General features: G+C 51.3%; 1 pseudogene; it reads left to right on the top strand.

The window, feature by feature from the left end:
• Positions 1-13594, top strand: part of LOC133124174 (glycogen synthase kinase-3 beta-like) — a 21307-nt pseudogene extending 7713 nt beyond the window's left edge.
• The last annotated feature ends 4456 nt before the right edge of the window (positions 13595-18050 follow it).

The raw sequence follows: 18050 nt of genomic DNA, 5'->3' as shown, positions 1-18050 counted from the left end.
GACACTTCCCGCCATCCTCCCGCGCGTGCCAGCTCTGCGTGGCCTGGCCGCTAACGCAGCGCTAAGTTTAGAAATGATGAGGTGCTCTTTTTTCCTGTCTGTTTTGGAGGAGGTCCGTGCAGTACGGTGCGGTACGGTACTGTACTCTGTACTCTGTACTAAGTGAATGAATCGCAGCCAGAGACCGTCCTTGTGCGTTTGCGTGCATGGCCGGTTAGCTCTTTCAGCCATTGCATTACAGATGTTACATTACATTACAAAAGTAATGTACAGGTGGCTACGTAAACAGAATTGGTGGAAAGAGAAACCTGCATAAACACCGAGCCCCCCAGGATCAGAGTTGGACTGAGCTGTGCTGCACTGCACTGCGCACTGGAGGCCCTGCGCACTGGAGGCCCTGCGCACTGGAGGCCCTGCGCACTGGAGGCCCTGCCCACTGGAGGCCCTGCGCACTGGAGGCCCTGCGCACTGGAGGCCCTGCGCACTGGAGGCCCTGCGCACTGGAGGCCCTGCCCACTGGAGGCCCTGCCCACTGGAGGCCCTGCGCACTGGAGGCCCTGCGCACTGGAGGCCCTGCGCACTGGAGGCCCTGCGCAGTGTGTTTTTTTGGCTGGGTGTTTCCCTGTGGCTCTGCGGAGTTGATCAGGTGTTCTCCCCTCTGCGGTGGAGTGCCTGTGGCTCTGTGTCCTGCTCGTTCCCAGAGTGGAGGGAGAGGGTACCTCATGTTCCCGGGACAGCAGCGGTGAGTGTGCGTGACATCACTCCACCCTCGGCCTGTCATACATCCTGTACTCTATAAACTCTTCGCTACAAAGACGAGTAAAAATCGGATCGTGGTCCCACTTTCTCATTATTAATCATAAAGAGTAGCCTTGAGAATCTGTAATATATATAATATAACAGCCTCACAGCCCTGCTTTATAATACCCATGCTTCAGTTCACTGATGCCGTTACGTTTTCAGCTTGACGCCGTTAGTGAATGCTGTGGATTTCCTGCTGTGCTGTTATGTAGAGTTCTGCTGAGAACCACTGTCCTGTTGTGTTTGTGTAACACTGGTCTGTGGCCGGGGAGTATGTCCGTTATTCCATGCCTTTGTGTGTCTGCGTGTGTCTGCGTGTGTCTGCGTGTGTCTGCGTGTGTCTGCGTGTGTGTGTGTCTGCGTGTGTCTGCGTGTGTCTGCGTGTCTGTGCGTGTGTCTGCGTGTCTGTGCGTGTGTCTGCGTGTGTCTGCGTGTGTCTGCGTGTGTCTGCGTGTGTCTGCGTGCGTGTGTGTGTGTGTGTGTGTGTGTGTGTCTGCGTGTGTCTGCGTGTGTCTGCGTGTGTCTGCGTGTGTCTGCGTGCGTGTGTGTGTGTGTGTGTGTGTGTCTGCGTGTGTCTGCGTGTGTCTGCGTGTGTCTGCGTGTGTGTGGAGGTGGGGGGAGGTGTTCTCTTGCGTCACACCTGTGAGGTTGTGGTGTTCCCCCCTCGTTTATTCAGTGTTTTGTGGGGGGGGGGGTTTATGTGCCCTGATTGGCACACCGTGTTCTTGGCACCCCTGAGGGTAAGGCCCATTCTGAATGCCGGCTGCCAGGCGTGCAGTGCGTGCAGTGTGTGCATGCCAGGCGTGCAGTGTGTGCAGTGCGTGCAGTGTGTGCCTGCCAGGCGTGCAGTGTGTGCAGTGCGTGCATGCCAGGCGTGCAGTGAGGAGACACAGGATCAGGATGCAGCTCCAGTGCAGTTAAGCAGCAGCAACCAGGAGAGAGAGCGGCCCCGGGGCCCATTGCTGCCCCCTCGTGGCCACACTGAGAAGTGCAGCTGGGCTGGTCAGATTTCATCCCCCTGTGGAGTCTTGGGCTTGATGGATCTTATCACCCTGATGCACACTGTCTCTCTCTCTCTCTCTCTCACACACACACACTTGCTCAGACACACACACACACACACACACACACACACGCACACGCGCTCAGACACACACGCGCTCAGGCACACTCACTCACACAGAGCCGGTTTTTGCGTATGGGGCGGTGTAGGCATGGATGGGATCTCGCCGTCACACACACACACACACACACACACACACACACACACACACACACACACAGGAAGTGCGCTCGGCGTGACTTCCTCCCCCAGGCGTGCCCCGCCGCAGCGACAGACCTCTCAGCCAATCAGCTGCCAGGCTGCATGGACCAATCAGCAGGACCCTCCCGCTCCCATAGGGCCACCCTTCAGCCAATCAGCTGCCAGACTGATCAGCTGTAATCGAGGGATGGTTGCTGGAGAGAGGGGGGGGTCTGCTGGTGAGTCATCAACACCACTGCTAAATTTAGACCCTCAGCCATGCGGGACGCTCTCTATCCTTCATTTGTCAATGAGAGGCAGTTAGTGCTCCCCCTCTCTCTCCCTCTCTCCCTCTCTCCCTCTCTCTCCCTCTCTCCCCCCCTCTCCCTCTCTCTCCCCCTCTCTCTCCCCCTCCTGCTCCTCTCAGCATGGTGTATAATTCCCTGTGGTGAGTCTATAACTCCACCATTGGGAGCGTTTGTGGTGTATTTGCACCAGTTTAACGTGTCACTTCCTGCCGGCTGGAGAGATGATCGCGCCGCGTCTCTGCCGATCAGGGAAGAGCTGTCGCAGATTTAGACTGATTCATCAACTCAACCACGTTTTACTGACACTTTACTGTTTCTCCACTTTCCCGCCTGCCACAGTTCTGTGTCTGTGTCTGTGTCTGTGTCTGTGTCTGTGTCTGTGTCTGTGTCTGTGTCTGTGTCTGTGTCTGTGCGTGCGTGTGTCTCTGCGTGTGTGTCTCTGCGTGTGTGTCTCTGCGTCTGTGTCTCTGTGTCTGTGTCTGTGCGTGTGTCTCTGTGTGTGTGCGTCAGTGCGAGTGTGTCTGTGTGTGCGTCAGTGCGAGTGTGTCAGTGTGAGTGTGTCTGCGAGTGTGTCAGTGCGAGTGTGTCAGTGCGAGTGCGTCAGTGCGAGTGCGTCAGTGCGAGTGTGTCAGTGCGAGTGCGTCAGTGCGAGTGTGTCAGTGTCGCTAACCAGCTGGAGAACATTGAGTCTCTCCTGGGCATGGAGGGGACGACCGATGACCAGTGGTCCTCCCTGAGTGCTTCACTTTATGAAACAGCAGCCCAGTCTATCGGCTACAACAGGAAGAATCACCAGGACTGGTTCGATGAAAACTCCACACACATCTCCATTCTCCTCAACAGCATGCATAAAGCCCTTAAAGCCTCACTCAATAACCCATCTTCTGCAGCCCTTAAAACCAAATGGCAAGACCAAAGGAGAGAGGTGCAGCACATTAATAACCAGTGGTGGGTACACAAGGCAGAGCAAATACAACTCTTTGCAGACAGGTATGACATGCACAACTTTTATGATGCAGTAAAGGCCGCTTATGGTCCAAGAACCTACACTGTCTGCCCCCTTAGAACTGCAGATGAATCCTCCCTCATTAAGGATCAAGCTCTGATTGTCCAGAGATAGGGGGAGCATTTTGAGGCTCTCTCAAACCAGTCAGCCGCAGTTGACGTCTCAGTTCTGAGCTCCCAACCTTACCCACCATCCAGAGCCTGGACCTTCCACCCTCCTTCTCCAAGGTACATGCTGCCATAAGGGCACTGAAAAAACAATAAATCCCCAGGACCTGACTCCATCCCTGCTGAGATCCTGAAGCAGGGGTGCTATTTCTGCACCAGAGCAATCCACCTCTTCATCTCCCTAGTATGGTGGGAAGAAAGCATCCCCAACAATGGAAGGATGCAAATATTGTCACCATTTATAAAAACAAGGGGGACAAATCCATCTGTGGAAACAGCCGGGGCGTAGCACTTCTTTCTGTTGCTGGCAAAGTTTTGGCAGAAATCATGCTCCACAGGCTTATCAATACCATCACTGAAGACCTGCTACCAGAATCCCAGTGTGGATTCCGGAAAAACCGAAGCACAGTAGACATGATTTTCACCTCTCGGCAGCTGCAGGAAAAATGTCGTGAACAAAAACAAGACCTGTTCATGGCCTTTGTGGATCTCCAAGGCATTTGACACCGTACATGGTGACCTCCTGTGGAAAGTCCTACTGCACTATGGCTGCTCAGTGAAGTTTGTCATCACATCCTGCAGCAGTTCCATGATGGAATGATGGCCAAGGTCACAGTAGGTGGACTGGAATCTGCCCCTTTTGGAGTAGGTACCGGTGTGAGACAGGGATGCGTTCTTCGCTAAAGAGGTGTGGAATAAAGCCTACTTCCTTGGAAGCTGCCGCTGTAGATTTCTCCTCCTGGCGTGGACTCTGTCAACAAGGAGTAGAGCTGGCTGAGGAGCACAGCATTAAACATCGTCTGGCAAGAAGCCAGAGGAGAAAGGTGTCCATGTTTGCACGTGTCCCATCGGGTCAGGCTTTCTCTTGCCCTGTCTGTGGCAGACAGTGTGCATCCCGCATTGGACTATACAGCCATCAAAGGACCCACAAACAGTAGTGGAGGTCATCATCGCACGCGATGGACTACCTTAACGTGAGTGTGTGTGAGTGTGTGTGAGTGTGTGTGAGTGTGTGAGTGTGTGAGTGTGTGAGTGTGTGAGTGTGTGAGTGTGTGAGTGTGTGAGTGTGAGAGTGTGAGAGTGTGAGAGTGTGAGAGTGTGAGAGTGTGAGAGTGTGAGAGTGTGAGAGTGTGAGAGTGTGAGAGTTAATTACTGCTGTATATATTCATACTGCTTTGTTGTGCTGAATGTCCTTTCTCTGGATGTGCTTTGGCTGAATTTTCCTTGTCCTCCACCTATCCTCTGTTCCCTCTCCCTCTCCCCCTGTTTGGCTTCTGTCCCTTCTTTTTCCTCTTCTTTCTGCGCTCGGTTGATCTTACCTGCTCACCTGCTGCACCTGAGCCAACCAAGAGGACCAGAAGGCGGGGTTTGCACTGATTGAGGGGATTTAACTGGCTCCGAAATGCCAGACAAGTGCAGTGAAGCGGAGACGAGTATTTGAATCCAAAACAGTTGCGTGTTTGACCCAGGTCTGCTGGGGACCTGCCTGCGTGCTGATTGGTCGGTGTGTCGCTTTTGCTGCGCTGTGATTGGGCCCCGGTTGCGTGAGAAGCTCTGGTCGTTAGGACGGTAACTGGAGGCGTAGAGGCAGCTGGTTGCCACACTCACGGCGTAGTCATGGAAACAGCTCCGCCTCCTGCTTCCTGTCAGAGACTACGTGCAGTCAGACACACACACACACACACTCTCCCACACACACACACACACACACACACACACACACACACACACACACACACACACACACACACACACACACACTCTCCCACACACACACACACACACACACTCTCCCACACACACACACACACACACACACACACACACACACTCAGGCGCACTCTCACATTCACGCTGACACTCACACTCACACTCACACGCTCACGTAAGCCTCTAAGTGTGAGTGTGTGTCTGTCTGTGAGTGTGTCCGTGTGAGTGCTTCATTTCACGGTGGTCCCTCCATCCAGTATTGCTGGGCCCTGTGCGTCCAGTCCGGGGCAGTTACTCAGGGTCTGTGCAGTTCCCTGGGGCAGTTACTCAGGGTCTGTGCAGTTCCCTGGGGCAGTTACTCAGGGTCTGTGCAGTTCCCTGGGGCAGTTACTCAGGGTCTGTGCAGTTCCCTGGGGCAGTTACTCAGGGTCTGTGCAGTTCCCTGGGGCAGTTACTCAGGGTGTGTGCAGTTCCCTGGGGCAGTTACTCAGGGTCTGTGCAGTTCCCTGGGGCAGTTGCTCAGGGTCTGTGCAGTTCCCTGGGGCAGTTACTCAGGGTCTGTGCAGTTCCCTGGGGCAGTTACTCAGGGTGTGTGCAGTTCCCTGGGGCAGTTACTCAGGGTCTGTGCAGTTCCCTGGGGCAGTTACTCAGGGTGTGTGCAGTTCCCTGGGGCAGTTACTCAGGGTCTGTGCAGTTCCCTGGGGCAGTTACTCAGGGTGTGTGCTCTTCAGGAACCCCACCCTGCTCCATCCGTGTGCGAGTCCCGCAGCCTCACGCAGACCAACGCTGGCTCACTTTATTTAACCACTGGCAGCTGCAGCACTGAGCCACCGCCTGCTGCTTTTATCCTCCAATTACCGCATGCCGCCTCCGTGCCCCCAGGTCCTGCTGCTGAGGTCATATCCTGAGAGAACGGGGCGTGGTTCAGACCCAGAAGCCCCGCCCCCGCCCTGGCGTGTTGGGAAGTCCGTCTCAGGGCTGTGGAATTTCAGGAATGATGGCCACCTGCCATCTCGGGGAGACAGGAAGTGACATCACTTCCTCGGCGCTGTGGGCGTGCCTGTCCTGCGGGGACCAGCAGACGCACGGCTCTCAGACAGGAAGTCATGTGACGCCCTTATTAGGATGTCATTTTTCCACTGAAACCCAGAAAAACCGCAGAGAATGAATGAAGCAATCACACACTCAGGGCAGGGTTTCCATAGAAATCCTTGGAAGGGGGAGTGGTGAATTGTGGGTCATTCAAATTTAATTTGAAGTGCTCCTTTACAATGAAACAACCTGAAAATAAAATGTTGACCGGTTTTGAACCTCGTTGAAACCTAATTTTTGGTTCCTGCTCTGGTGCTGTATGGACTGGATTCATATGCAGGCATTTAGTTGTGGAAAGCGAGCCCTTCTCCAACGTACATTTCGGCAGAAGTGGTCTGAACCTAGATGAAGAGTTTGAGTCGGTAGTGAGGTGGGGGGGTGGTGGGGAGGGTGGTTAGGGGGGGGGGGGGGGGAGTTCTCTAGAGGAAGAATCTGCTCACCCAACACCTCCCTGATCTTCTGGCATTTGGTCGTTCGTTGTGCGTTTCTGTGAGATGTTTGCCTTGTTGCCGTTGATGTGGCTTTAGACATTATGAAAGAAAAGGTTGTGTTTTCCCTGGTGGTTTCTGCCCCAGCGTGTGGCTGGTGATCTGGCCTGGTCATCTCTTCTCACGTGCTCATGGATGATGCTGAAACGAGGACAGAGCTGAGTAATGGCCTACTCATCATTTCTCCCATTCACCATCTTCCGTTTCTGCCGTTGCAGAGCGATCGTGTGTTGCCCGGGTGATTTATTCAGGACTTTGTTCTCTCGCTGTGTTTGTGTAAATGATTGAGTGTGCGTGGATTTCCTGCCTGTATGGGCGCAGAGAGTTTGTCTGAAGGGAATAATCAGTCCCCGCTTCAACCGTAAGCCCCAGATGAACTGTGGATGAGATGTGCACTCAATCACTAATCAATATCTCTTTTCTCCCCTCCTCTCTCTCTCTCTCTCTCTCTCTCTCTCTCCCATCCCTCTCCCCCTCTCCTCCTCTCCTCCCCTCTTGTAGAAGGACGAGGTGTATCTGAACCTGGTGTTGGACTACGTCCCAGAGACGGTGTACAGAGTGGCCAGACACTACAGCCGAGCCAAACAGACTCTACCCATGGTGTATGTGAAGGTATGGTGATCAGACTGTACCCATGGTGTATGTGAAGGTATGGTGATCAGACTGTACCCATGGTGTATGTGAAGGTATGGTGATCAGACTGTACCCATGGTGTATGTGAAGGTATGGTGATCAGACTGTACCCATGGTGTATGTGAAGGTATGGTGATCAGACTGTACCCATGGTGTATGTGATGGTGAGGATAGGGTGTGCATGTGTGTGTGTTTTTCTGGCACACAATGGCAGTGACACACGCAGCAGACGCACGCACACACACACACACTCTCTCTCGCACACACACACACACACTCTCTCTCGCACACACACACACACACTCTCTCACTCACTCACACACACACACACACACACACACACACACACACACACACACAGACACACTCAGACACACACACAGACACACTCTCACTCGCTGCGCGCGCGCACACACACACACACACACACACACACACACACACACACACACACACACACACACACACACACACACACACACACACACCCCCTCTCTCTCTGATGCGCGTGTTGCGTGTTGTTGTTTCAGCTCTACATGTACCAGCTGTTCCGCAGTCTGGCGTACATCCACTCCTTCGGGATCTGCCATCGGGACATCAAGCCCCAGAACCTGCTGCTGGACCCCGAGACCGCCGTCCTCAAGCTCTGCGACTTCGGCAGGTGGGCCCCGCCCCTCGGGGGCCCTCAGGGGCCCTCAGGCCCATCACATTCAGCATCCTGTTGTGTACTGTAAACCAGTGAGGTGCTGTGGTTTAGATCGAAAGAAGCCACAGCCTTACACTAGTCAGATGAGTGATATGTGTATACAACTTCATATGTAATTGGTCAGAAGTGCAATGGATACTTAGAGTTGGTAAAGGACTTTGGGTTAGGCCTGTGATTCAGCTGAATGGGCCGTTTGCATATACAGTGCAGTGACAGTGGGGAAGGGCACAGGAACAGGAACTGGGTGCAGTGACAGTGGGGAAGGGCACAGGAACAGGAACTGGGTGCAGTGACAGTGGGGAAGGGCACAGGAACAGTAACTGGGTGCAGTGACAGTGGGGAAGGGCGCAGGAACAGTAACTGCAGTGCGGTGACAGTGGGGAAGGGCACAGGAACAGTAACTGCAGTGCAGTGACAGTGGGGAAGGGCACAGGAACAGTAACTGCAGTGCAGTGACAGTGTGGAAGGGCACAGGAACAGTAACTGCAGTGCGGTGACAGTGGGGAAGGGCACAGGAACAGTAACTGCAGTGCAGTGGCAGTGGGGAAGGGCACAGGGACAGTAACTGCAGTGCAGTGACAGTGGGGAAGGGCACAGGGACAGTAACTGCAGGGACAGTGGGGAAGGGCACAGGGACAGTAACTGCAGTGCAGTGGGGAAGGGCACAGGAACAGTAACTGCGGTGCAGTGCAGTGGAGAAGGGCACAGGAACAGTAACTGCAGTGCAGTGACAGTGGGGAAGGGCGCAGGAACAGTAACTGCGGTGCAGTGCAGTGGGGAAGGCACAGGAACAGTAACTGCAGTGCAGTGACAGTGGGGAAGGGCACAGGAACAGTAACTGCAGTGCAGTGACAGTGTGGAAGGGCACAGGAACAGTAACTGCAGTGACAGTGGGGAAGGTTGCAGTGGCGTCTCTGGTTTTCTCCGCAGTGCGAAGCAGCTGGTGCGGGGCGAGCCCAACGTGTCGTACATCTGCTCCCGGTACTACAGAGCCCCGGAGCTCATCTTCGGAGCCACAGACTACACCTCCAGTATAGGTACGTCTATACCTTTACCACAGACTACACCTCTAGTATAGGTACGTCTATACCTTTACCACAGACTACACCTCCAGTATAGGTACGTCTATACCTTTACCACAGACTACACCTCTAGTATAGGTACGTCTACACCTGAACCACAGACTACACCTCCAGTATAGGTACGTCTATACCTTTACCACAGACTACACCTCCAGTATAGGTATGTCTATACCTTTACCACAGACTACACCTCCAGTATAGGTACGTCTATACCTTTACCACAGACTACACCTCCAGTATAGGTACGTCTACACCTTTACCACAGACTACACCTCCAGTATAGGTACGTCTATACCTTTACCACAGACTACACCTCTAGTATAGGTACGTCTACACCTTTACCACAGACTACACCTCTAGTATAGGTACGTCTATACCTTTACCACAGACTACGCCTCTAGTATAGGTACGTCTATACCTTTACCACAGACTACACCTCTAGTATAGGTACGTCTATACCTGAACCACAAACTACACCTCTAGTATAGGTACGTCTATACCTTTACCACAGACTACGCCTCTAGTATAGGTACGTCTATACCTTTACCACAGACTACACCTCTAGTATAGGTACGTCTATACCTTTACCACAAAGTACACCTCTAGTATAGGTACGTCTATACCTTTACCACCTCTAGTATAGGTACGTCTACACCTTTACCACAGACTACACCTCTAGAATAGGTATGTCTATACCTTTACCACAGACTACACCTCTAGTATAGGTACGTCTATACCTTTACCACAGACTACACCTCTAGTATAGGTATGTCTACACCTTTGCCACAGACTACACCTCTAGTATAGGTACGTCTATACCTTTACCACAGACTACACCTCTAGTATAGGTACGTCTACACCTTTGCCACAGACTACACCTCTAGTATACGTGCGTCTATACCTTTGCCACAGACTACACCTCTAGTATAGGTGCGTCTATACCTTTTCCACAGACTACACCTCTAGTATAGGTACGTCTATACCTTTGCCACAGACTACACCTCTAGTATAGGTGCGTCTATACCTTTATTACAGGCTACACCTCTTGTATAGGTACGTCTACACCTTTACCTCAGACTACACCTCTAGTATAGGTACGTATATACCTTTACCACACACTATACCTCTAGTATAGGTACGTCTACACCTTTACCACAGACTATACCTCTCGTATAGGTACGTCTATACCTTTACCACAGACTACACCTGCAGTATAGGTAGGTCTGTACCTTTAGCACAGACTACCTTCCTACTTTCCTCATGTCATGTTCTAAGATCTGTTTTGCGTCACAGAGTACAGTTAAGGAAGTTGAAACATTTAAATGTTGAGTTTTTATTGTTGACCAGCCGGAAGGAGCGGATAAATAACCCCCTGTGATCGACCGTGTCCACAGGAATATGAACCCAAAGATTGAGCTGCAGATTATTCCAGCTGCCATTTTGATTTCTAGCGCTCCTACTATAGAGCCAGACAATGCAGGAGTGGGCTGCTTGGGCGCTGCTGCAGCAGCATTGTGTGTGTGTGTGTGTGTGTGTGTGTGTGTGTGTGTGTGTGTGTGTGTGTGTGAGTGTGTGAGTGTGTGAGTGTGTGAGTGTGTGAGTGTGTGAGTGTGTGAGTGTGTGTGAGTGTGTGAGTGTGTGAGTGTGTGTGAGTGTGTGTGAGTGTGTGAGTGTGTGAGAGCTCTGTGGGTCAGGATTGTGTTTATGGGGTTCTCCACTTTCTCCTGCTCTCTGCAGACGTGTGGTCAGCTGGCTGTGTTCTAGCGGAACTGTTGCTAGGGCAACCCATCTTCCCCGGAGACAGCGGAGTGGATCAGCTGGTGGAGATCATCAAGGTGAGGGGCGGGGGGGTGTTAACACATGTGGGCTGGTTCCTGTCCGTGCCAGACGACTGCTCTTACTGCCTGAGCCAATGTCTCCCTCCTTTTCTCTCTCTCCATCCCCTCTCTCTGTCTCTCGCTCTCTCTGTCTGTGGCTCAGGTTCTGGGCACCCCCACCAGGGAACAGATCCGGGAGATGAACCCCAACTACACCGAGTTCAAATTCCCCCAGATTAAGGCCCACCCCTGGACTAAGGTGAGTCAACAGGTACAGGAAACACTTTACTACTTCAAACCCCCACCCCCACCCCCTCCCCCAAAACCCCCCACCTTCTCCCCAAAAACCCCCCCACCCCCTCCCCAAAAAGAGTTTACTTCTGTGCTGCAGCGGGACAAACCTGGCAACCTTCTACAGCAGAGTTCACTCCTGTGCTGCAGTGGGACAAATTTGGCAACCTTTCAGATCAGCGCTGACTCGCTGCAGTTTCTGAAATCTGGCAACCTTGCACACCGTTTTCCATCACAACCTTCCCAAACTCCCCTGCATGCTGTCTGTTTAAATCCCCCTCCCTCTCCCTCTCTCTCTTGTGCTCTACCTCTCCCTATCTCCCCCTCCCTCCCCTCCTCTCTCAGTAGAGGTGTGTGAGTGTGTGAGTGTGTGAGTGTGTGAGTGTGTGAGTGTGTGAGTGTGTGAGTGTGTGAGTGTGTGAGTGAGACGGTATATAATGTGTGAGTGTGTGAGAGAGTGTGTGAGAGAGTGTGTGAGAGAGTGTGTGTGTGAGTGTGTGTGAGTGTGTGTGTGAGTGTGTGTGAGTGTGTGTGAGTGTGTGTGAGTGTGTGTGAGTGTGTGTGAGTGTGTGTGAGTGTGTGTGAGTGTGTGTGAGTGTGTGTGAGTGTGTGTGAGTGTGTGTGAGTGTGTGTGTGAGTGTGTGTGTGAGTGTGTGTGAGTGTGTGTGAGAGTGTGTGAGAGAGAGTGTGTGAGTGTGTGTGAGAGAGAGTGTGTGAGTGTGTGAGTGAGAGAGAGTGTGTGAGTGTGTGAGAGAGAGTGTGTGAGTGTGTGAGTGTGTGAGTGTGTGAGTGTGTGAGTGTGTGAGTGTGTGAGTGTGTGAGTGTGTGAGTGTGTGAGTGTGTGAGTGTGTGAGTGTGTGTGTGTGTGAGTGTTGAGGTATATAACCAGCCCGTGTTGGTGCTGTGCTGTGTGCTGATTGGCTGGCAGGTGTTCCGGCCGCGGACCCCCCCGGAGGCCATCGCTCTGTGCTCGCGGCTGCTGGAGTACACCCCCACCGCGCGCCTCACGCCCCTGGAGGCCTGCGCACACTCCTTCTTCCACGAGCTGCGCGACCCCAACACCAAACTGCCCAACGGCCGCGAGAAACCCGCCCTCTTCACCTTCACCAGCCAGGGTGCGTCTCAGTCTCTCCCTCCATCTCTCCATCTCTCACTCTGTCTCTCTCTCCCGCCATCTCTCCATCTCTCTGTCCCTCTTATACCAGCTGATGCATGGTGTGATGGCCGTAGTCCTCCAGGTGTAGACTCTGTTCTTGTCTCTGCAGAGCTCTCCAGTAGCCCCTCCCTGGCCTCCATCCTAATCCCCCCCCACGCCAGGAGCCAGCCGGGGGCCCCCACCCAAACCAACGCCTCTGCAGGTACAACACCTACACCTGTATACCCCCACCTCACCTACACCTGTACACCTACACCTCACCTACGCCTGTAAACCTACACCACACCTACACCTCACCTACACCTGTACACCCCCACCTCACCTACACCCATACACCTACACCTGTATACCCCCACCTCACCTACACCCATACACCTACACCTGTATACCCCCACCTCACCTACACCTGTACACCTACACCTCACCTACGCCTGTAAACCTACACCACACCTACACCTCACCTACACCTGTACACCTACACCTGTACACCCCCACCTCACCTACACCCATACACCTACACCTGTATACCCCCACCTCACCTACACCTGTACACCTACACCTGTATACCTACACCTGTACACCTACACCTCACCTACACCTGTACACCCCCACCTCACCTACACCTGTATACCCCCACCTCACCTACACCTGTACACCTACACCTCACCTACACCCCCTCACCTCACCTACACCTGTACACCTACACCTCACCTACACCCCCTCACCTCACCTCACCTACACCTGTACACCTACACCTCACCTACACCTGTACACCTACACCTCACCTACACCCCCTCACCTCACCTACACCTGTACACCTACACCTCACCTCACCTACACCTGTACACCTACACCTGCACACCCCCACACATCTAGTTGGGTTCAGCTGACTGTATTTACAGTGTGTGGGCTGTGTGTCTCCTCTCCCCGTCTCAGATGCCAACAGCGGAGATCGCGGTCCCACCACCAACGCTGCCTCCGCCTCCGCCTCCAACTCCACCTGATTCGCCACATCGTCACTGAAGCCCCGCCCCCCGACCGGGGGCCACGCCCACCCTGCTGCTCGCTAGCCACACCCACATCCTGGGGGAGGGGCTGGAAAAAAGAGATGGGCGGGGGTGGGTGGGGTGGGTTAGGAACAACAACAAAAAAAAAAAAACTAAAAAGGAACAAACACAAAGAAACCAATCAGGCCGTGACCCCCCCCCTCCAACACCCCCCCCCTCCTGATCGGTCCTGGCCCACTTCCCTGCGCCTGCTTTGTTTTCTATGAAATAATGTGTGAATGAACACAGAGAGAGGGGAGGGGTTATAAATATATATAAATATACAGTAAATAATGATAATATTCACCTTTCTAAATAATATTCATGTTTCTCCCAGGACAATCTTTTTAGTGAAGCATTACTGTAGCTATGACCATCTTCCACCCCTCATCCTCCCTGCCTACCCCCCCACACACACACGCGCACGCACACACACCCGTGCTGTCTTCTGTCCGGTATGATGACCCCTGAACCCTTGACCCCTGACCCTTATGAAAGTGCAGGGCTTGAATTTGGTTGGGAGCACCTGCAGACTCAGAGAGGATCATGGGAAGGCTCAGGACACGAATCCCTGAATCCCCACAATCCCACCGCTTCATATTCTGATATTTTTCCCTGATACAGGAAAAAAAAAAAACAGGAATTGTTTAGCTCCGTCTAGAAGTCAGGCAGAATTTTTATTTTTTATTTTTTATGAATTTATGGCAAATTCATGTTTTATTTTTTTGGGTGGGTGGGGGCAAGAGGGGGGGGGGGTTGGAGTGGGAATGTTTAAGAGCAGTGTGTATGAACAGTACAGCTGTGTGCTGGCATTATCTCTACATGCACAGTTTATATATTACTTTGCATTATGTAAAAAAAAAAAAAAAGTAAATCTATATATGAATATATATGAGAAGTGTATATGAGGTGCAGGAAGGTTCTGGAGCAGAGGAGTGACAGTATTAGCTGCTGTCTGCTGACACAGAGGTCACACGTCCTCCATCTTCTGTGTCTCCAGTCCGTCGGTGATGTGGACGTGATCTTTAGCTTCCTAATTTGCTGCATCACCCTATTTATTAGTGCATGTAACTTACCGCATAGACCTCCCGTTGTGTGTATGTGTGTGTGTGTGTGTGTGTGTCAGAGAAAGTGAGTGTGTGGTGTAGATAATGTAGGGCAAAGAGGGGGCAGGTTATTGTGTTTTGGGGGGCAGGAGCGATGGATGGACTCCTCTGTTCTCTCCTCCTGTGATTCCTCCTCTTTCTGTTTTCCGTGAGGCTGTGTGAACAGTGGACCCCCCCATGCAGGGCCTGTGTCTGGACCCCCCCATGCAGGGCCTGTGTCTGAGAGCAGCGTGCTGTGCTGTACGCCACTAACCGGGCACCTGCTCCCTCACTGCCTGCTGTGAACTGTCACTCAGACCGATGGACCAATAACAGCGGCCGTCTACTGGTCAGGCCCCGCCTCATTTCCACCCCAACGCCGCTTGGAGCACCGGGGATTGTGGGTAATCGAGTGGGGGGTGGTGTCACGTGACCCCCTGGTCCAGGCCAGTGCCCCAGGCTCATACGGCATGTCTGATTGGACAGGTTTGGGCTGGGGTTGCCGGGGAACGGCTCGGATTGTGTGCTTTCCTGCAGCACGGTGCGTTTCCCTGTCTTCATCTGAAGCGTCTGGTTGTCATTTATTCATCCCTCTCTCCCTCCCTCCTCCCGCCTGCCTGTGGAGCGCTTAGTCTGAACCCGTCTCTAGTTTCACACACTGTACAAACAGGAGGAGGTGAAGGAAAAAGGTTGCAAAACCATTTTAAAAAATGTGTATATATACAGTATATAGGTGCTCCTCACCAAATTCTGGCTTGTACTTTGATCTCTTCTCCTTGTTGTGAATGGTATGTAAATATGCAGACCCAAGAACTGTTCATGAGCAAAACAAAAAAAAAAAAGAACGGAAAAAAAACGAAGGACAAAAAAAAGAAAATCAGGGCAATGATGACGATCGTTTATTATTAAAAAAAAAGATAAATAAAAAATTCTAGAAGAGCATTTTCCAGCCATATACTTCAATTGTAACTGTACAGTAGGTTATCGGCTATATTATTGTAACAATAACTAGTAATGTATAGTGTATCTATAGTGTATCTATAGTTTGGAGTGCCTTTGCTGCCGTTGTCCCCCCCCCCCCCCCCGGGAGTGCTGTTGAATCTCTGCCCCCTCACCGCCTTCTGAGCTCCTCCATATATCACTCACCTAGACCGCTCTCAACTTACTGCTCTCAACCCCCCTATACCGCTCTCAACCCCCTTATACCGCTCTCAACCCCCTTATACCGCTCTCAACCCCCCTATACCGCCCTCAACCCCCTTATACCGCTCTCAACCCCCCTATACCGCTCTCAACCCCCTTATACCGCTCTCAACCCCCTTATACCGCTCTCAACCCCCTTATACCGCTCTCAACCCCCCTATACCGCTCTCAACCCCCTTATACCGCTCTCAACCCCCTTATACCGCTCTCAACCCCCCTATACCGCTCTCAACCCCCTTATACCGCTCTCAACACCCCTATACCGCTCTCAACCCCCCTATACCGCTCTCAACCCCCTTATACCGCTCTCAACCCCCTTATACCGCTCTCAACCCCCTTATACCGCTCTCAACACCCCTATACCGCTCTCAACCCCCCTATACCGCTCTCAACCCCCCTATACCGCTCTCAACACCCCTATACCGCTCTCAACCCCCCCTCTTAACTTCTACAGAGTCTCTCTTACAGTAAGTTGCTGTATTTTAAGTGTAGCGTCTCAACTTTTTAAGAACTTCTTTTTTTACACTCGAGCTGGTTTTAAGCAGTGATTTTAGTTTCTTAGCTCTCTTTCTCCCTCTTTCCGTCCCTTTCTCCCTCTCCCTCTCTTTCTCTCTCCCTGCCTCTCTCTCTCTCTCTCTCTGGCTCCATGGTTGTTATGGTAGTAGTCTGCTGTATCCTGGTTGGAGTTTCAGGGGTAAAACTCAGCCGATCTGTCCGATCCTGTCCCGGTACCAAAGTGAATCAATGTTGTCTTGTCCCAGCGATTTCCGAGGCAATAAAGGTTTAATATGTAGGATTTCTCCTCTGTTCGTGAGACTGTAAGAGCACGTTCAACAGCGCTCAGCAGGAGAACTACCATGTAGCTCCTCTCCCTCTGCTTATATATAAATACAGTGGGGTCCTAAAGTCTGAGACCACGAGTGAAAATGCTTCTGTTTTGCATTATTTTCCAATGTAATACAAACTTTTGAATGACGCATTATATTGTCATCTTAACAATTTGAGTGAATAGTTGAATCTTTGGAAAAAGAAATGCATTCATTTAATTATTTCTCGGTATTGGTATGTCTTTTGCTTTAATGGCAACGTGCTCTGGAGCTGGCATGGACTCCACATACCTGTGGAAAGCCTGATGATCCATGTTATCCCAGCATTATTTGACAAGAGCATCTTGTGATGTCACTGAACGCTTGGCTTTTGTCAGTCTTCAAGCGCCCCCATAAATGTCCAGTGGGGTTGAGGTCAGGTGATTGTGTAGCACTCCTTGCTCTTCTTTGGTCTTCAAGTTGGAATTTGTTTTAATTTGTTTAAAAATCCTATGACTTTCTGTGTATTCCCAGATTTTCAATGTGGTCTCAGACCTTTGGGACCCCACTGTATATACATATAATTTTTTATATATATATATATATATATATATATATATATATATATATTAAAAAGATGCTTGCTTGTAATATTTGCATTCATAGATGTGTTGCTATCCGATCACCTGGCCTGTAAAAGAAACAGTGTGACCACTTCTCGTGATGAAAGTTAAAATAAAAAAAAGGAAGAAAAAAACAGTAAAAACGCAAAGTTCAAAAGATAATTAAAAAAAGAAATGAAAAAAGGACTGTGGGGTATATACAGACTATCACACACACCTTGTGGAAAAAAAAAAACCTGACAAAACAGCCTGTATAACATTACTACTTGAATGCCTGTTTGTGACTGAAATTTTTATTTCATTTGAAATATAAACTTTTTTTTTTTTTTTTTTCTGTGAAAGTATGCTAAATGTTTCCCTCTCCCTGTAAATACGTCCGTTTTGGTCCTCTGTGTGACTTGGTTCAACGATAGTTCCCTGGTACTGTAATTTGCATTAAATAAAGAGTAGGATAGCCTGGACATGAACAAATGCTCAACTTTCTCTCCTCTCTCTTTTCAAAACCTCGGCCTCCTTGTGTTCCTGAAGATGTGATTGGCTATGATCCCGAAGAACTGAGCTGTGATTGGAGGGTGCGATAGCCTGCAGTTGAAGGCCCTCAGCTGTGATTGGAGGGCTCATGTCACCATGTCCGAATTGCGGTCTTGCCTCCTATTGAATATACAAATATCATTTTTATACAACTGGTCCGCTCAATAGGAGGCGAGCGTGCTGTAACACACACGGCCCCAGTGTCCATTCAGAAAGCAGCCGCAGCCATAGAATCATCTTTATCTGTTCAGATGGG

Source organism: Conger conger, chromosome 3 (genome assembly GCF_963514075.1).
Source record: "Conger conger chromosome 3, fConCon1.1, whole genome shotgun sequence".
NCBI lineage: Eukaryota > Metazoa > Chordata > Actinopteri > Anguilliformes > Congridae > Conger > Conger conger.
Note: the sequence above shows the minus strand (reverse complement) of the source record. Positions and strands in the feature narration are given on the sequence as shown.